At 32.0% G+C, this 22,330-nt stretch overlaps 1 long non-coding RNA gene across 1 annotated transcript; it reads right to left on the reverse strand.

Moving 5' to 3' along the window:
* Positions 1-3,482: 3,482 nt before the first annotated feature.
* LOC145280234 (uncharacterized) lies at positions 3,483-22,003 on the reverse strand. The gene is made up of 3 exons (XR_013868585.1): positions 21,868-22,003; positions 21,002-21,049; positions 3,483-3,723 (listed from the first exon to the last, which is right to left on the reverse strand). It is a non-coding gene; the product is annotated as an uncharacterized LOC145280234 (long non-coding RNA).
* Between the last annotated feature and the right edge of the window lie 327 nt (positions 22,004-22,330).

The raw sequence follows: 22,330 nt of genomic DNA on the forward strand, positions 1-22,330 counted from the left end.
ATCGGCCACTTCATCACTGTAATCTCAGTTTTCTCAAACCAACCAATTGAAATTTTTGACGAATTCCATGGGGATATTGTCTTCTTGAATATTACATCACTTTGAATGTTATTATTACATATTTTAGCAAAGCAGGTTTGGTAAACCTGGTCCAGCATGTTAGTATAAATTGCGGAATTTATTCTGCCCTCACATGTTTATAATAGTCTAGTGCACGAAGAAGCCGTGCAACTCCAAACTATTATGTTCCTTCTCCAACTTTAACATTAGAATCACACCATCCGGATAAATACATTTCCTTCCCTACGACGGACATAAACCGCTCTAAGAGTGTCAATTATCTTATATAAAAACTGGGAATTTCCTACAATTTTGGAATCAATTTTATAGAGATGGATTTACGTAAAATTTCAATTGTTCCTTCCAAAGTTTGGGAAATACAAGCTGTTAACTTACCACAATATTACTTTCGTCAGACCAAACAATCTTAATCCAATAATCAGGCTACAATTCTTATGATTTTTGCTAATTCTAGTCCTTTTTCTTGTTGGATTGAGGCAAGTATTGCTTCTTCCCTGCTTTGCATCTTTTTAATCTTGCTTCTAATTGTCTTCTTCTCACTGTTTGAGCTGATATGCTTTTGTTTGCATCCTCTAAACTTTTCTTCCTGTCTGCAAGAAAATCTCCTTTTAAAGATCTGTCTTCCCTGGCGGTAATAGACTTTCTGCAGACTTCTCCTTTTCTGTTTTTGAAAGACTTTATTTCTTTGTACTTTTTCATCATTTTCTTTTTAACTCCCTTTCTTAAACGTTCCATCTTCCTGGCAATTCCTTCCCGATAATATCATCACAAGATAAACCAGTTATGTTTGCCTTGTTTAATCACTGAAAGCTGCTGCTCCGTGGGCATGTTCAATTAAATATAGTGTTACAGCATTGGTAGGAATAAAATATTACCGTAAAATAAGAAACAACTTTTGGTATGACAATGAATCATGTTAAATATTGAAATGAATTTTGTATGAAACTTAGTTTAATCTTTTTAAAGAGACTTTAAAGCAAATAACTACTACTTTTTAATTTATATTTTGTAAGTATCTAATTGTTTATGTATTTGTATTGATTCAATGTTTTTTCCTGCGTACTTTACTAACATAAAATTGCCTCTTGCTTAATTTTAAATACATGTTAATCATTTTATTCATTTCATCAATATATACTTTGCTTAGTAAAGTATATGGACAATCAAGATAGTATAGACTATAAGTTGTACTACAGATAAGGTGAGGCGTCAGCAACCTTCGATCAACTTAGTAAAAGCTGTAGAAAAAAAAACTTCCTCAGATTTAAATAAAAATTTCATAACAGCAACGTCCAGTCAGCGCTTCTGTTTACCAGTTTCAGAGACTTACCCGTAATTTCATATCAAAAACTTCGGAAACGTTGGTAATGCTGAGCTGCGCGTCCTGTGAAATTTTCGTACTTTTCCGCGCAATGTAAACAACTTGCCATCGTAATTGCTGAATCCACGGTATTTGAGGTGTGCCAAATTATTAACAAGACAGTTTATTTCGTCAATAAAAGCAGTCGTAAAGGTGGTTTGATTAATTCTGAAAAGCGTACTATTACAGAACAGCTAGCAAAATGTAAAACTACCAGCGAAATATCGAAAATGATAGGAAGGTACCATCAAACTGTGAAGATCTTTGTCAAGGACCCTACTAAGGTACGTAAGAGAACTGATAGAGGTAAATATAGAGTTGTTTCACGTCGTTCTCTATTCCAAAATAAACGTGAATTTGTTAAGAATCCTGTCGAGACAAGTCGGGAAGACTTTGCCTAAGCCGGATTGAAGAATGTTTCAAGAAGTACTTGATGTCACCGTCTGAAAGAAGTGGCACAGTCTGTTAAGCCTGACAAAACCTCCATTAAAACAACATCACATACAGAACAGAAATACCAGTAGACAAAATGAAAACGTATTTTTCCAAAGTTTTATTCACGGATGAAGTGTGTGTCACTCTTGATGGCCCAGATGGCTGGTACAAGGGATGGGTCCTAGATGGACGACATCGTCATCAGCGTTTTTAGGACGCCAAGAAGGTGGTGATGGTATAATGATTCGGGCTAGAATTATTGGAGATATTTTAGTTGGCCCATGGAGAGTTCCAGAATGCGTAAAAGTGACATCCAATGCTTACATAGATTTTCTGAAGGAACACATTGAAGCATGGCTGAACAAGCAAAAGTTGACGTCCAGAAGAACCGTTATTTTTATGGAGGATAATGCTCCCTCGCATGCAGCAAACGAAAGCAAAAAGTGTTTGCAACACCTGGGGTTCTATGGGCAAGGGAAGATGGAGTGGTTTGCGGATTTATCAGATTTGAACCCAATTGAGAACCTTTGGAATATCATGAAGCGACATCTCTATGCAAGTGGACGCCAAATTAAGAGCAAAGATGAGTTGTGGGATGCTCTCCAAGAAGTACTGAGGTGTTGCGAGGAATAACTATTGACGAAATCACAAATTTGACTAATTCTGTGGACCAACATCTTTTACAAGTCATTCATAAAAAAGAATCGCATATCCCCTTCTAATTATGTCAACGAAGAAATTGCTATGTAGTTATTGTGCTCTAAGGATGTTTCGTAGTTCATTTAATGTTTGAAAATTATTTCAAATAACAAGTTATGGGTGTATTGTGTTTTTTCTCAACCTCGTTTATAACTTTATACACTGAAATCAACAGATATTCCTGTCTTCTGTCATAGTTTCGTTAATACTGCTTTAAATACTTATATATTTTTTTACTGGAGTAGCTTAATAGTATTTTAATCACTTTCTTAAAGTTTCATGAATTTTTATTCACTCGTTCCTTAAATATTAAAAAAAAATGTAAACTCGTTAATAATTTGATACGCAGTGCAGAAATTAAATTTGCTGTTTGATTCCAAGGACATTAAAAAGATTTTAAAGATCAACTAGAACGATCGGATAACCAATCAATAAGTTTGAAATCGCAGTTACTGCCATGAAGCACCGTTTATAATCTGAAAACGACATATAGACTAAATTAGCTCAAGAGATAATTACGAATGCAATTCTGACGAAAAAATGAAGAAGACCAAAAATGAACTTGGAGCAGACAACTGAGAAAGGTTTGATTGCAGCGGGAAGAAACTATAGAGGCGCTGTGGATCTGGCTTATGATCGATAAAGATCGTATATTTTGACTGTCTCATTCGTCACAGTACGCGTGCCATTTTAAATCTAATATATTCTTTCCAAAGTTGTAAAACCAGACCTCACATCTGGCAATTAGTATGGAGTCACTTTTTCTACTCGCCCAATGTCAATCTCGTTACAAATTAGACAACAGACAAGCAGTCTCACGACCATACTGTTGTTGGACACTGTTATCATATCTGTGTGTGCGAAATATTAAATGATTTTAATGGAAGCAACCCAGATCAAATTTTTAAATATTTTATTATTTCTGGTGAGAAAATTAAAAAAAAAATCTGTAACTGCATTATTCGGAGTTCTTCTTTCTTTGGATGTGCGAAGCAGATAAATAAATTGTTGCTGTGACATTATTCATACACACCGATTAGGCATGCTGTGATAAATGCTTGTTCTCCCACGTCTCCAAGATTCATGTCTCGATAGAGATGACCTGATGATACCCGCTCGGCACGATTCGAAGATGGGTGAATGATATTCTTTGTACCAGAAAAAAAGAAAGAAATACTCAAGGTTTGTATGGAAATGACACGTTAACGTTTGCACAAAAAAGAAATAAACAAAAAAGAGAAATCTTTTTTTTTTATTTATCCACTTCGATTTTTGCTGTAAGTTATAAATCACCTTATAAATTACTTTTTGTTATCCGCCATTGATCTCGTTAGATGGAATGTTAAAATAAATGCGATCAGAACGGATATAAACTAGATCCATAAACCAAGGAAGTTACTCGGGACATATGTCATTTGTTTTCTGGTGGTAATATTCTGTTTCTGTAATTATTTATTTTCACATAACAGTGGTATTATTAAATCTTTTTTTTATTTTCTCTATATTTTTTTGGTTAAGTATATTATCCTTTCTAAGAAAACATTACGAAATAGAGAGAATTGTGAGCAATCTGTCTACTCATCTATCTATGGTTTTGTATGGTGATTTTAGTTTTATATCATTTGTTTCTATTTCATTTAATTTACTTATTTTTACATCATTCTGCGTGAGTTTTTGCCCAACAGGTACATGTAAAAATTGCAAGTTCATTTTCTGTTTAGTTTAAACGTTCTTTATTAAAATTACAATTTAAGATTCTAGTTGCATTTTATTATTAGTCACAACTTATCAGTAAGGTTCCAATAAATATTAGCTCATATAATCAATAAACGAAATTGTTGTGAGTGATAAGTTCCATTTTTAATTCTTGGGAAAAACTTTTATCTCCAAAATGACTTTTCCAAATCATCGCGTTTTATAAGATTGCTGAAGAGGACGTTTTAAAATGACATGATAAGATTTGCCAAAACGTATTAAAGTTATTTCAAAAAATTATTTCAATAATTTCACAAACGAAAACATCATTTTACATTATATATAAATATATATATATATATATATTTATTTATTTATTTATATATAGAGAGAGAGGGACAGAGAGAGAGAGAGAGAATGATAGAGATAGATAAAGAAACAGAATGGGAACAGAGAGATATAGAGCGAGAAAGAGATACCAACGAGAGAAAAATGTATATATAAATAAGTGGGGGGAGGTCACCAACATTTGTTAAGTTTCTTATACTTATTTTATTATTTCGTATTTTCATTTGTAATTTTTTTATTTTTTAAAGCATTGTTATTATTTTTTAAATCATTGTGATATTTTTCTAATGTATTATAGTTATTTTCTGAAGTTTTTTAAAAAAATATTTCAATCACTTAAAAATTATTATATAACAATTAAAAATTAAACTATGAAATAATAAAATACGTTTAAAAAGCATGAGAAATATTAGTGACACGAGTCATTTACCTATATATATATATATATATATATATATATGTATATATATATATATATATATATATATATATATGTCCATCTATGAAATCTTACGAAGCTAGTCGGATCTCTTCTCATCTTCAGAAGATAGCTTCCTCATCTTCAGAAGATAGCTTCATAGCGGAAACAAAATATAAATTCATTCTGAACTCACAGCAATAAATTTCATATATATATATATATATATATATATATATATATATATATATATATATATATATATAAATGTTTGGAGGTACAGAATTTAGATATTTTTAAAAATAATAGGCGGACGTTTCTCGAGAGCTCTTTCGGCTATCATCTCATCAGGAGAAAATCGATAGCAAACAAAATAATATTGTGTCGAAAAATAAAGAGTTTTAATGGGGAACTTATTAAATGTGCCAAAAGTACGGGGACTCTAAAATAAATTTATTAACGTATAAAAAACGATTTAAATATTGGCACAACGAAGAAGGAAAAAAAGCGGGAGAAACGATTCAAATTTCCCCAAAGAGAAACAATGCGTTTGATGTTTCTTTTTGCCGGCACAAAGAAGGTTGACGCACCGCGATAGAGACAGACTCCAAAATCTTTAAATGGTTTTTGGAGTCCGCTCTATGTAGCACCTCGAACCAATCTATTTTATATCTATCGGCACAGCACGGGGTGTCAACCAAATGCTGGCCAATAGCAGAGTCCAAAGAAGGAGGGAGACCACCAGACCCCATCCTCCATTATCTGATATTCGATGGAACATGCTGGTTTACACGAGTCAAAAGGTGCAAGATTGGTTCGAGGTGCTTAGAAATTACTAAATCTTTTGGAATTTATCACTCCTTTCACACACAAATACACACACACATACATATATATATATATGTATGTATATATACATATATATATATATATATATATATATATATATATATATATATTAGTGCTGTGACCATTCCAATATTTTTGCTGATTCCGATTCTATTACCGATTCCGATTCTTTATAAATCTCTTACTATTTAACTATAAGACCCGATTTTCGTAAAAACATATAGTCAATATGCAGATATTTTCCTCACAGTCAAAATACATTCGTTGAGGATTATCTATCGATTTTCCGTTTACTTGTATGTTTAAATCAATAAATGTTTATTATTTAATCATTATTACCAGCAATGGAAGATTTTACTTTAAACAAAATCAAAAAAAAAAGACAATTAACAGAATCGTTTTGGCATCGGAAAATAGTCTTACTTTTTTTTCCGATTCTGATACCCGCAAATCTTCCGATTTTTCCGATTCCCGATTCTTATTTCGATTAATCGTCCCTACACTAATATATATATATATATATATATATATATATATATATATATATATATATATATAGCTGCATGGCTCTGGATGGAGATATATATAGAGAGAGATGGAGTGAGATAGATAGATAGATAGATAGATATAATAATATTTTGAAGACTTGCTGTATTTATCATGATGATAACTGCAGCTGACAACAAAATTGATCGTGCTGTCATAACTGATTCTTGATCCATTCTATCTTTCTCGTTTGCTGTCGCCATTTTTAACATTCATTGTCGTCACCAACTCCGCCCAACGACGATCTGACTGTAATCACGTCTCGTTTGCATTTTACAAAAAAAAGGATATATCATTTTTCGTCTATTATGGATTTTATTATATGATTATTTTCACTAGTTTCTAAAAAAACTATTTTTTTTATCAACTATAATGACAAAAAAAAGGTCTGTTAAACAGTGTAATTACATTTAGAAGTTATTTATCTAATAGATATCTCTTATATCTTAAAGTTATTCTTTAATGATTATAAGTCTTATCCCGTCTTTATCCACTTTTGATTTTAATGACATAGTTAATAATTTTTCTGAAAAAAAAAATTGAAAATATCTAGTTTTGTTAATCAGTTCGATTGTGTTTTTTTCTACCGTTTGGTATATTAGTTATATTATAGATAATGTATTAAATTTTCAAGTTTTGCTTTTTACTAAATCAATCAGGTAACCAATTACTGAAGTTTAACTAAAAATAAACAATGAAATGTTTACTTATATATACTAAATAATATATGGTAATCATGCTGCAAAAAAAAACTCGTGAATGTTTGAACTCAATTCATGGATAACTCAAGGTAAAGCGACTCAAAATAGTAAACATTTTCTGAAATATTTACAATTAGAAATCCATGTACTATTTAACATATGAATAAAGTGTTATTGCACACAATATTAAATTTCTTCGTACATATTAGCGTTGGGACGAATAATTGGAATCGGAATTGGTAATCAGAACATTTTGGAGTATCAAAATCTGTATCGGAATCGGGGAAAGATGTGCCTATTTTCTTGTGCCAATAACTATTTCTTTCAGTTTTTTTGATTTTTTTTAAAACAAAATCTCCTGCTATTTTTATTATTATTATCATTACAACTACTAATATTACTATACTTCTGATATTACTACTATTATATTAATATTACTACTGCTGTTAGTAATAATATATTAATAAATAATTATTTAGTTTCGTTGGTTTTAAACTAGCATAGTTAAAATAACACACCAATATTTAAATATATAAGGATTAATAAAGAATCGGAATCAGTAATTGTATCGGAATCCAGAAAATATTTGAATCGCCTCATCACTAGTAGCTATAATGATTTTCACTTCTACTAAACGCTATTACTCTCTCTAGTCGTATCCACCATGATTTACGTTCGGCATACTGTTTTTTCTTATTTCGATAAACTACACAAAACCGATATATCAAGTAAACCCCGATGGTTTTTTGTGGGATTTACGATTCTAATTACCTTATAGTTTCTATTACTCAAGATCAGTTTAAATTTTTAATAGTAATACCTTTTGATTTTACGTATGAGTCAAACTGAAAAATTCATATATATATATATATATATATATATATATATATATATATATATATATATATATCAGGCTATCAGGCGTTCCTCGATAGTAAAATACGCATAAATATTGTATTTTATTTTACTTAACCTACCAAGGTCAACTGTTTTTATTTCAATGTCAACATGTATTGTATATATATATATGTATATATATATATATATATGTGTGTGTGTGTATGTGTGTATGTGTGTGTGCGTGTGAGTGTGTGTATAAAGCTTTGTGAGTTAGAAGAAGAGAGTAAGTTCAATTCTATAAGAGGAGATATATCGGGATAATATAAAGCTCAACAAGTTTCATTGAAGCTTATATATTATTATTATTATTATCATTATTATTATTATTATTATTATTATTATTATTATTATTATTACACTTTATATAATAAGCTCTCCTTTATATTAGAATTCGATATAACTCTCCCTAACATCATTTATAATTTTATTGATTTATTTCGTTCCGATGAATCCCACGCTAAACAGCCCCATTATGATACATAGCATCTTCTCTACTCTTCTGTTGAGAAGCATTTGACTTCGAAATGTCTTAGTATAAAGAGTCTCCTCTATTCCCTAACTAGATGTTTGTATACTCTTCTTGAATCAATGAACCATTCTCTATTTACCAATATATAATTTTTTGACTATCTGTTTAGTTATATATGTTTCGGTTGCCGGGCCATATTTACGATCCAGCAGCCTCGTCAGACCTTACAGAAATGGCTATTATTATTTGGAAGAACTATTTTAAAAGAAATACGAGAGAAAACAATACCAGAGACAAAAAAGAGGACAAAAGAAAGAGGGGAAGAGAATATAATGGGGCGGAGATCAATAATAATTATAATAATAATTAAGTTTTGAAGTTTAAAATACATTAGGTTGTAGTGTGTGGAAGGGTAGTAAATTCAGCTAGGCGTGGGTGAAGGTGTACTGATATAGGCAGAGGGAGAGGGGAAGATAAAAGTGAGGCTTAAGGGGAGGAAGGAGGGGAATTTCAATTTTAGGTTTTAAGATTTGGCTGTATTTAGTAAAATCCTTTAGCTATACACTGGAGTATATGGATTGATGGAAAGGAGAGAGGGAGAAAGAGAAAGGTTTAGTGAACGTGCTATATGCGTTTGGCAAGGTTTCATTTTAGAACGCTCGCAGTGGCCACGGCAAGTCCAGGCGTACATCCGACAATGAATTGTTTTAGGCAGTTAAGAATGAATACATATGCCAATACATACTCATATAAACACGTACATGCATAAATATATATATATACATACAAATACAGACGGATATATAAAAATGTGTCAACATATAGGCATACAACCACATACGCACATGCAAATATATACAGAAAGTACGCAGAAACATACATGCAAATGAATACACACAGACGCACACACCCATATATACGTATACACACATACGCGTATACATATACATATATATATATATATATGTGTGTGTACATACACACATACACATATATATATATGCACACACATACACATACTTACATACACATGCCCAGACAATTATCTCTAATAGAATATTGATGCATATATACACACATATAAACATACACATGTACACATACATTCATACACTTATATAAATACTTACATATCCATAATATACATATACAGACAACACATATACACAGATATGTGTATGTTTATTCTAAGTAAATAAAGTAAAGTTAGGAAAAACATAAAAAACAAAAGGGTATAGCGAATAAGGGGAGTTAAGGTAGACGCATGATAAAATAATTTCCCATATATGTAACTCGTTTAATATGTAGGGGTGTGTATGGGTTTACTTTGCTGATTATGGGGGAGGCTGAAGCTATATTGGCTTGTAAAAAATATATAATCTAAAATAAAATAAAATAAAATAAAATAAAATTTTCGATATCTAAATAGAGAATAATAATAAAGATAACAATAAAATAAAATAGAAATAAGCATAAAAAAGAAAGTAAAAAAAAAAAAAACTAAATAAAAAATAAAAATTAAATTAAAATTGAAATTAAAATTAAGAATAAAAATAAAATAAAAATAAAAATAAAAAATAAAAATAAAGATGAAATAAAAATAATAATAAAGGAATAAAATAAAATAAAAGTAAAAATATAGATAAATATAATGAAAACAATATAAGTAGGACCAGTTAAAAAATAAAGAGGACAGAGATAATATGAGGAATGGGTGAAAGAATAATGATTGTAAATTAAATGCGGTAAATGTGTAAATGTGTTGAGGAATCAACATTTTTTCTCTGGTATTTTTCTCTCGTAATTCTTTTAAAATCGTTCTTCCAAATAATAATAACTATTTCTGTAAGGTCTGATGAGGCTGCTGGATCGTAAATATGGTCCAGCAACCGAAACATATGTAACTGAACAGATAAAGCGGTAATAAAAAATAAAACGCATATTTGTTCTGCAATAGTATCGAGCACTCTCTTCAGGTTTTACTAATTACCATTTTTAACAAGTATATATATATATATATATATATATATATATAAAGTGAAAAAGAAAGAGAGAGAGAGAGAAATAAAAAGGAACAATTAACAAACAACGGGTTTATCTAGAGACTTCATCTGGATGAATTAGGTTAAGAAAACAAAAACACGAGTACACATATTTGAAAAGTTGTCATGTGCAAAAAAAAAAAAAGCGGAAAAAGACGTTGGAAATTTAAAAAGGAGAGGAGTTGCGGCAGATATTTGTACTTGTGTTTTTGTTCATTTATCCAGAGGAAGTCGAAGTCTCGAAATAAAGACAAACCATTGATGAACACATAACTCGGTTTGTTCCTTTCCATTTCTCTATTTTGTCGAAATAATATTTCCATTATTCTCTTCATATATATATATATATATATATACATATATATATATATATATATTTGTTGTATAGTTGAGTGTTCATATTGAAGAGAGACAGGCAAAGGTAATACAAGATATACGATGGTGATAGGGAGAGAAATATTTATACAGTTCTGTAGATTCTTAACATGAATTGGACGACTGAGAGAGGGTGATCAATAATTTTAACATAGGAGGGGAAGAATTACTTATGATAGAAACACACATTACTTGGATGGGTTATACAAAGTTCATTAATACGAGGGGCGTGCAATAAGTAATGCTCCTGATCCACTTCTACTTGTCTGATCTAGCTGAAATTTTGCATGTGCAATGATTTATATGTCTATGAGTGATTTGGTAAATTGCAGCTTTGAACTAATTGTGATTTCTGTTTTACAGGTGTTTGAACTGAGTCAGCTGTGAAATGGAGCCTGTTGAATGTCAAGCAGAGATCCGGTTTTTGTATTTGAAATGACGCACACCACAGGAGACTTTTGATAAGATGAAAGAAACTTATGGTGATAATGCCCCATCATATGACCTTGTAAAACGCTGGCATCGTGAATTTAAACATAGCCGGAAGTCTGTGGAAACAGCTCCCAGACTTAATTGCCCCCCTTCTGCCATTGATGAGGCATCTGTCCGTCAAGTTAAGGCTGCAATTTTGAAAGATCGGCGCATTACTATTCGCCAAATAGCCCAAGATGTCAAGATAGTACAGGGTCTGTTGAAATTGTCATTCATGATAATTTGCATATGAATAAGGTGTCTGCCAGATTGATTCCCAGGTTGCTCCCTCCATTCCAGAAGAGAGAACGCGTCGTCTGTTCGAGTATGAATTTGGAGATGTGCCAAGATGAGTCAAAGTTTTTCAAAAGGCTAATTACACAGGATGAAACCTGGGTCTATCACAATGATCCAGAGACCAAAGCCCAGTCAAAGCAGTGGAAGCACTTGGACTCACCGCCTTTAAAGGAGGCAAGGGTGCAGCCCTCCACTGGCAAGGCCATGCTCACAGTCTTCTGGGACCAGGACGGAGTAGTGATCACAGATTTCCTGGCAAAGGGTACCATATTATTATTATTATATAAGCGCCTTATCTTCACTTTTGAGGAAATTAAGGGAAGCTATCAAAATTAACAAGGAGGGAGATCAGCAAAGGTACCCTCCTCCTGCAGGACAACGCCGCGATCTACAACTCGCATGTCGCCAGATCAGAAGCACGAGCGTGTGTTTATGAAATCCTCCCCCATTTTCCCTACTCTCCTGACCTTGTCCACTCTGAGTTTACCTCTTCCAAGCCATGAAGTTGTTTTTGAAAGGAAAGCGTTTCCCAGATGATGCATCCTTGATTTCTGAAGTCACGTCGTGGTTGGAGTAATGACCTGGGGTGTTCTACAAAAACGGTCTCAAGAACTGCATCAAACGTTGGGAGAAATGCATAACTCTGGTTGGTTACTATGTAGAGAAAGACTAATAACTGTGCCGAGTTTCGTTGCTCCTCTGCTATGGGAAGTGGGCCAGAGTCATTACTTATTGCACACCCCTCGTAACGATGATTTCACATTACCTTCAATTTCGTAGAATGATGACACGAAAGCCTGGAGTTACAAAAATATGAAATGTTCTTTTATTCCATTTGACCTGTCGAAATGATGATGACATACAGGAATTAAGAGGCGACTACATGGTTAAAGGTTTCCCCTTCGCTTGTAAACTGTCTTTGCTGACTGCTATCTCTGCCCGACTGCCCCGACTGCCTCTTCTTCGACTGAACTAGCTCCTATATTGAAAAATCCATCTGTGCCCTGACGTCATACATGTCTGCCAACGTGATCGACCCACGTTGCCTCAACATATGTGGTTCGGCACATGTTACCAAACCATTTCTGCAGACCAAGAATTCTCCTAACGAATTTTTCGACATAACTTATGTTTTAATATGTTTTTAATTTGCTATTGTTCGTTCTTCTCCAGCTGACCTTATTGTAATTCAGTTTTCATAAAAAGAATTGAACAATCAAAATTCTTTAAAAACAACATATCTGAAGTAATTTATATGATACTGAACAATGCGAAATTCCATTCTAAACAGTCCTTACAAAGTTCAAATCTCGGTCTATCCTAATCTCATGTTCACCCATCTAAAGTTTTTCTTACTTACAAGAAAAGTGGAACCTTTCTTGTAAAGTCCTTCCCCTTCTCATTTTCAAAAATATCCATACAACCACTTTGCTAAGTAAGATCAGCCCCCCCCAAACTCCTTTAGTCAGCCCTTTCCAACTGACTTCATAATTTTATTTATTTTGTTTTTAGATCAGAATCTCCCTGATCTTCCTGGCATTTACTTTTAGCGTGTAGGGTATAACTCCTATGAGTCACGTCAGCTGCTTCATCCAGCCACCCTTATGCCGTAAACTGAGGTCTCACTCTATGTCTCTGGAAATCGACGACTTCTTTCGTCCACAAGTTTCCTGATCGTTTCTTAAGCTTGGGTGTTCTACTAATTATTGCTTTGTTTCATTTTGTAACTATCTTATATTTTTTCATCACATCGATTAGTCCGGATTTCCTTGCGTGAACCCTTAGAAAATAATGAAGACTTATAAAACATCACTCTTAACTAAATAACCTCCATCCCTTGCGCCAAAATTCCTATTTGCGCACTAAATTCTTACTATGGTCTGATTTCCGTGATTTTTCTTTTTTTTCTAATCAGAGCGTCCAACATCCAACAGAGATATCCCACACTCATGCATCTCTAAAAAAAAAATAAGGTCACATCTTCTTCGTACTTACGTTATAGTTTACTTTTCTCTCACTTCATAATGCTATATGTGATTTGCTTGTGGTACTGACTCTAAGGAATCCTCGTATCTAACACCGCCTGCCTTTTTGATTTATTGAGCCAAGACTTATCACTCTGCTTGGTGCCATTACTGGCGGCCTGCTTTATAAGCACTCAATTTCGCAGGATCCATTATTTTTCTAACCGGGTATTTCTAATTCTTTCATGGCAAGCTACATATCTTGCGAAAAATGTTTATGGACATTAAAAAAATAACAAAAAGAAATTATCAAAAAGAAAATTACTTTCTTTGGGCTTATCACATCCGAAAATAACTCTCCAAATACCCGTTCACGTAATTTTCTATTTTGTTCTTCTCTAAAATTCTACCATATTTCTAGGCCAACCATCTGCCACAGTTAACGCATCATTGTCTGACTGTCTTTGCTGATTGCTCCTTCTGCCCGACAGCCCCGATTGCCTCTTCTTTGACTGAACTAGCTCCTATATTGAAAATTCATTTCTGCCCTGAAGTCATACATGTTTCTGTCTACGTGAACGACCCACGTGACCTAAACATATGTGGTTCGGCACATGTTACCAAACCATTTCTGCAGACCAATAATTCTCCTAAATGTAAAACTTACCCTATCCCCACCCCGTTTATTCTTATGAGGAGACAATATTAAAAAAATAATTCATCGTCAATTATTGTAAATATTACTTGCAATATTACATAAATCCGCAATATATATAAATATATATATATATGAATATATATATATATAAATAATATATATATATATTCATCGTCAATTATTGTCAATATTACTTGCAATATTACATAAATCCGCAACATATATATATATATATATATATATATATATATATATATATATATATATAAATATATATATATATGAATATATATATATATATAAATAATATATATATATATATATATATATATATATATATAAATATTTATATAATATATAAATACTAGCAAAAGTACCCGACGTTTACTGGGTTAAAAAGAAATCTACAGAAAATGGGCTCTGATTTTTTAAAGTATGATAGGTTATTAAAAGTAAGGGTTGTAAAGAGATAGCTTCGAATTTGGGGGTATCAAAACGAATGAAAAATATGATGAAAGCAAAAAAAAGAAAAGATAAACCCCATAATATATTATACCATATCTGTTCACACTGAAACACTTATCACAATATTCTGTGGATCTATATTAAAAAAAAACCTATTAAACTTTGTGACATATTTCCATTCTATGGAGGTCAGGCGCGAACGAACACCCCATAATTTTATTATACCATATTTCTTCAAACTGAAACATAATTATCAAAGTATTATTACGCAGATAGATATGAAAATTATTTATTAGGGTGTCTCTATTTCCATACTATGGAAGCCATGCGCGAACGCAGACCCCACAATTTCATTATACCATCCCTATTTAAGTTAAAACATACTTATCAAAGTATTATTATGTACATCTATATCAAAAATACTTGTAAACTTGTTTTTTTTTAATTTTTAATTTTTTTATTTCCATACTTTGTGGACCAGGCGCGTACGGAAACCCCGAAATTCTAATGAATCATCATTATGCCAGATCAAACATACCCATTCCTGTGTCTCGATACATCTTCTATCATTATATGTGATCAGTTTCTTATAATAGTCAACCGTATAGGAGCATATTCGAAACCAGACACACACAAAGACGTTCAGCTTTATATCATAGATATACAAAAAAATATATTTGTATATATGTATATATATATATATTTATATATATGTATATAGTCATGCACATAAATATTGTACCCAATAATCCAGGGTATATATGAATATTATAATAAACATATCAATTTATGCAAAGGGAATATGTTTAAGCATTAAAAATCCTGTAACATAATGCCAATACACGCAATATGACTGTGGTGCCACTCCCCATTAATTCTCTACTTACTTATCTTGACGTCTATTACGTACAACGACTAGCAGCCGATTTCATACACTTTATTCAACTACAATTATCCGATAACTCATCGTAATCGAAACATCTCAACCTATTTTATTTGAACGTTTCTGCTTTGACCACCAAGATGTGTCGGTATTTAGATACGCTGATAAGATCACGGAATTGAGAACCGGAACAAAATGTCTTCAAGTAGACAATGCACGAATCAGCATCCGCCTTAGATGAACGGACGATACATGAATGATTTACTATGAGTTAGAGTGACAGATAAGACATCCCGTGCTCGTGGATTTTCTGGAGGGGAGACCTGTGAGATAGACCTGAAACTGACGAAAACGTAAACGGAATAAGTATAGTGAAGGGAGGAAGCTTTGTATGACTTTTAAACAAAGTGACCAAGAAATGTGTGATATGATTCAATGAATGTCTTGATTATAAACAGCCACTAAGTTGTGAGGGAATCAGAAAAGCTGACTCAGTATATAAAACCACTCAATAATAATATATTCCAGAAGCCTGTAAAAAATCATCGTTTTATCCATCATCTTTCTACTTTCATCTGTCTGTCTGTTTGTCTCTCTCTCCCTCTCTCTCTCTTTCTCTCTCTCTCTCTCTCTCTCTCTCTCTCTCTCTATATATATATATATATATCTGTGTGTGTGCACGTGTGTGTATTTATATAAATATATGTACACACACGCATAAATATATATGGAACATATGATAGAATTACCTGAGAAATCGGATATTTATTGATAAGCATATACATTATTTAAAGTAATAATAAGGCATTAGAGATAAGAAATTTAAAGCAACTCAATATCTCTGTTGGAGAACCGACCAACATCTGTGGTAGAAGATCTTAGTCTGTTTACACACACAAACACCCGCAGGCACGCACCCACACACACACATTACCCCCCACACACACATACACACACATGTACATATATATATATATATATATATATATATAATTATATTTTATGAGGATCGGTCAAAATATAATGCCTCCTAATTTTTATTGCGCCTGTGTGAATCAGTAAATATTTCAAATCGAATTTTATAATAACCGATGTCATACATTCATAACCTGAAAGTTTCATTTATCTGTCCCAGCTATTGACGGTGTGCGACTTCTAGAAATCACCCCCTGTCAGAGAAATGCGTCAGACGTTTAAATTCCTCCATGCAGAAAATATTGAACCTATTAACATTCGCCGGCGCCTGTGTAACGTTTACAAATCCGACGCAGGTTTATGTCAGCACAGGTTGGGATAGGGTTTGTCGATTTCAGAGTGGTGACACAGACGTGAGTGAGAAAACTCACGTTGGACTTTAACGATAGAATGCATCAATAGAAGTTGGCTAAAGTAAATTGAGATTGCCGTTGACTATGTAACGCTATGAAATGTTGAACAAAAAATATCGCTCATTTTATTGGTACCACTGTTGTCTTTGTAGTCTTTAAACGTTTTAGCTTTTGGGTTATAAATTAAGAGGTTTTACTTTTGGAACGACCTGCATATATATATATATATATATATATATATATATATATATATATATATATATATATATATATAAAGCTAAATGTAAGTGTGTGTGTGTGTGTGTGTGTGTGTGGTCACGAATAGGCTCTTATATGGTCGACTATTTAAAAAAAAACTGATTACATATAATGATAGAAGATGTATAGAGACGCAGGAATGGGTATGTTTAATCTGGCAGAATGGTGGTTCATTAAAATTCTGGAGTCTGCGTTCGAGCCTGGCTCAAAAAGTATGGAAATAAAAAAAAATAAAAAAAAACGTTTACAAGTATTTTTGATATATGTATACATAATAATATTTTGATAATATGTCATAACTTAAATAGGGATGGTATAATAAAATTGTGGGGTCTGCGTTCGCGCCTGGCCTCCATAGAATGGAAGTAGGCACAAACTTTAATAAAGACTTTTACTATCAATCTGCGTAAGAATATTTTGATAATTATGTTTCTTTTGAAGAAACATGGTATAATAAAATTATAGGGTATTCGTTCGCACCTGACCTCCATAGAATGGAAATATGTCACAAAGTTTAACAAGGGTTTTTAATATAAATCCACAGAATAGTGTGATAAGTGTTTCAGTGTGAACAAGTATGGTATAAAAAATTATGAGGTTTATCTATTTTTACTTTCATCGTATTTTGCTTTGGTTTTGATACCCCCAAATTCGAAGCTATCTCTTTACAACCCTTGCTTTTAATAACCTATCATACTTTCATAAATCAGAGTCCATTTTCTGTAGGCTTTTTAGAACCCAATCAACGACGTGTACTTTTACTAACATATATATATTTATATATATATATATATATATATATAATCTGTTTTTTTTTGGAAAAAGAAATCCAGCTGAGTGCTCAATTAAAATGAAAATCGGAAAGTAAGAGCGTATTTATATTTTGTATTTTGTGTACAGAAAGTTGTAAGATGAGACAAATCATTGGTAACGCCGGTTTCAAGTCCGATAATTAGGACCCTTTACGATATCCATATCAAGCTCTCTTCAGCAAATACTAAACTATATATATATATATATATATATATACATACATATAAATTGCGAAAAACATAAATGGCAGTTAAGCTACACAGAATATATTAGGGTTACCGCCCGTTCATCTATCCACACCAGTTATTAAGTTTTCTAGTTAATCAGATTATTTGTTGGATCTGCTTAAGTTTTCAACAACAAGTGATCATGTTTCGTCAGACAAAGGTTCTGTTAATATGTAATTCACCTCCCTCTTTGCTTACGGAGCATGCTACCGGGTAGATTAAATGTATGTTCACATTTCGTATTCCGTATAAAATCGCAAATATGACAGAAGGATTCGAAATTTCGACAACATACACTTGAAAAATGTCGCTGATTACATCGTCCGAAAGACGATGAGAATAATACTCAATATATGTGTGTGTATGTGTGTGTAATTTTTTTTTACGTAAATAGTTCAAGACTAATGTTTTTTCCAATTATAGCAGGATAAATAACCATACAATATAAATGGTACAATACCAGATATATTACATTTTTCTCATGTTTAATGAAATTCAGAATATATATATATATATATATATATATATATATATATATATATATATACAGAATGTGACACATTATATAATTATTTTTACAGCCAAACAACGTCGCAGCTTACAAAAGCCATGCCGGTCAACAAACCGGAGCTCCGAGTTTTACCCTCATTTGGGCTCATCAGTTAGAAATATCTGAATTCGGGATTCGAACCCCGAGTCCCTTGAATGCGGGGCAAGTACTCTGCCAACTGAGCAAACGCCCGGCACGAAGAACGTCTATTAACACAGATCAAGCGAACCATGAAATCCGACTGTAGAATAGACCTAGTTCGTCTCGAACAAGGGAGTGCTTATCCAAGCCGATGTCTCACAAGTAGAAATTTTCAACCCCTTTGGACGATGCCATCCAACAATGCTAACCTAGTGGGCAATTAGTAATTGAATTTTCATATAATTATTTCTACACCCAAACAAAATTCCTACTATATGTTTTCAAAAATTATGAATTGAACTTTAATATATATATATATATATATATATATATATATATATATATATATATATATATATATATATATATATATAGCTTAATTTAAAAAGAAAAGAGACAGTTCAATTCCACAAAGGAGACTTATCCGGATAATGCCAAGCTTATTGGAGCTTTTACAATAGGGCAACAAGAGTATGAAATGAAGACACAAAACTCTATATAGGTAGATATAGAATGGATCATTTATTTAATAATGGAAGACATACAAAATTTGGGGGACAGAAGAGTAGAGAAGGTGCTAGGTAGCATGGGGAAGATGCGGTGTTTAACGTAAGGTTCATTAGGCACGAAAGAGATTAAGATTTATTATAGAAAGTTGGGGGAAGCTTTATTGAATTCTAAATAAATAAGGAGAAGCTTGTTATATATAGTATGATATATAAGATTATATATGGTCTTTACCATAGTATTGAGATTCAGGGGTATATGTATTATGGTTAAATAGGGGGTGTATTATTGCTGCGTGGTAATTTATTTTAACGGTTGCGGGGTGTCTATTTTCTATGCAATGGGTAAATTTGAGTTTGATTAGTGCCACCTAAACGGCAAATAGTCGCTATAAATTCGCTTATAATTTGGGGGGGGGGTTAAAACTGACAGGTAATATGCAGCAATATGTTTATAAGTTTCTACTGTTATGATATAGGGAGTATGATCATAAGAGGGCGGTCGGAGATTAGGGATGCAATGACTATGAGTGCGTTTAACTTGATGCAAAATGTTAAGTATACCTATTGATGTCAAAGTGGAGGAGTAAGAAAACCATTACTACTTTTATCCGTTCGATTTTTATCAGGGAAAATAATTTTTTTTTTAATTTTGCACCGATTTTCCCCAGTTATACCCAAATATAAATTTTCCCATAGATTTCAATACCTATGTATTACGTTTCATGTGTTTGGTAGGCAAAACGTTTAAACAAATATATGTACGCATACATAAATATATAGAGAATGAGTATTGTGTTCACTATATCCTTTTTACGTAAACATTACGCAAGCATAAATCATGTAGAATATCTGCATGAATATAATTACACGGAATAGTTAACTAAAGATGATTATCATATGACAAAACCGAAAAAAACTAATAGGAAATTAATTTAAATGAATATTCCAAATAATATGCAATTTAGCAAGATCTTTTTGGAAATTAATGCAATCCCACGACCCAAGTATATAACAGTCGATTTATGTTTGATATTTCATTTCCTTGCCAATCGATTTACTGACAACTTCTCTGATGTGGATGTCACGTCCTGTTTATTTTACTTAGTATTTAACTCTTCGGCAAATAATTGAAAGAAAGTGTTAAAAAAATGGCACATTTACATTTTTATATCATTCTTATAAAGTTTCACCTGAAACCATATATGAATACATTGCTTACTAAACCTTTCAAATTCCCATTTATACACTGTCATAACTGAAAAGGCGTCCACGATTTAAATTGTGGATTTTGAATCTACACACGTATTTGTCAGTTAATTCACCAAGATACAAGCTCTATAAGATTTTGAAAGAAGTATTTAATGACCTTAAATGAAAACAAATATTGAGGACATTGTCGTTGTTGCTATAATCCGGGTGGGCATCAATCTCTCATACTAGATAATTATATATATATATATATATATATATATATATATATATATATATATATATATATATATTAGTCAATAATACATACCTAATACACCACTATAATAATATCAGAGGGTTGAAATAATTCTTTTATCTACAAGGATAAAAACAGAAATATATATAACGTAACTAGTAAAACATTTAAAAATATTTAACATTGCAATAATTATTAGAAAACTTTAACCATTACAAAAATACATCATGCGGGCCATAAATGCCCAGCTCAAAGACAGCTTGTAGGCAAACTCGTTTGCAACTATACAGCTTTCAGTTATCACAAAAAGGGTTGATTTTGTTTTTGAGAAATGGACAAATAACTAGTAATTACTTACACAAATGATTATTTAAACGACATGAGCACTGAACCAAAAATAATGATTGTTCAAATCAAATTATAAATCTCGTAAATATCTAACTTTTTTTTTTTACTTTCCTTAATATCCTGATTTTAGTTTGTCTCTATGTCCAGAGTGTTTATGTCTGGAGTTTTGTGGAATAATTCAGTCGGAAATTGACTTAACTAAAAGCGATGGGGATGATAGAAAGGAAAAGAGGGAACAAATTAAAAGCCGTGATAAAAGGAAATTAAACGGAAGAACTAAAAAAAAATAAGAAATTGAACAACAAAATCAGTTTAACGGTTTTTTGTTATTCAAGTATTGATTGCTTTTTTATGGTAATTTTTCTAATCGATATTCGCTGAACCAAAATAAAAATTGGAAGATCAATTAATTGTGTCTTGTCAGGGTAAGGAATTCACTGAAATATATCAGCACGTACCAGTCACTAATAAACAAACAATAAAATATATTATAAACTATGTAGACAAAAAACAGAAAATACAGTTTATATAATTTATGTATACATGTACGGATATAATCTTTAAAGGTCTTACAATAACATTTCAAGTACCTGGTGCACTTTTAACCTGGTTGAGGTTAATAGGTCTCGTAGATTTTTGTCATTAGCTGTGTTCCTAAGACCATGCGATACTGCATATCTTCCAGCTATGTCTTGTCTCCAGTCGGTCGCCGGCGAAATAATGGCTGAAAGAAAATATAAACGAAGTTATACAGTAATAATCGGAATGTCGATGCGACTAAATTGCGGTGAAAGAAACTTTTTTTCGTACGCAATTTATATTCTGCTCTGATATTGTTACTCATTATCCCATGAGTTACGAAAAATACATGTACAAGATTCTTTAGGCAAAGCTGTTACAAAAACTTTTATTAAATTGTTAAAATGTGATGTCAGTCTTCGGGGTAGTCTTCTTAGTACAAAATATAAGGAGAGCAGAACGATAGGTTTACTTTCAACAACTTTTTTTACTCCCGCTTTTCTTTTTGTATTTTAGTCCACACATTTCATTAAC

The sequence above is a fragment of the Euprymna scolopes genome, chromosome 7 (assembly GCF_053919585.1).
Source record: "Euprymna scolopes isolate OS-2025 chromosome 7, ASM5391958v1, whole genome shotgun sequence".
Classification (NCBI taxonomy): Eukaryota; Metazoa; Mollusca; class Cephalopoda; order Sepiida; family Sepiolidae; genus Euprymna; species Euprymna scolopes.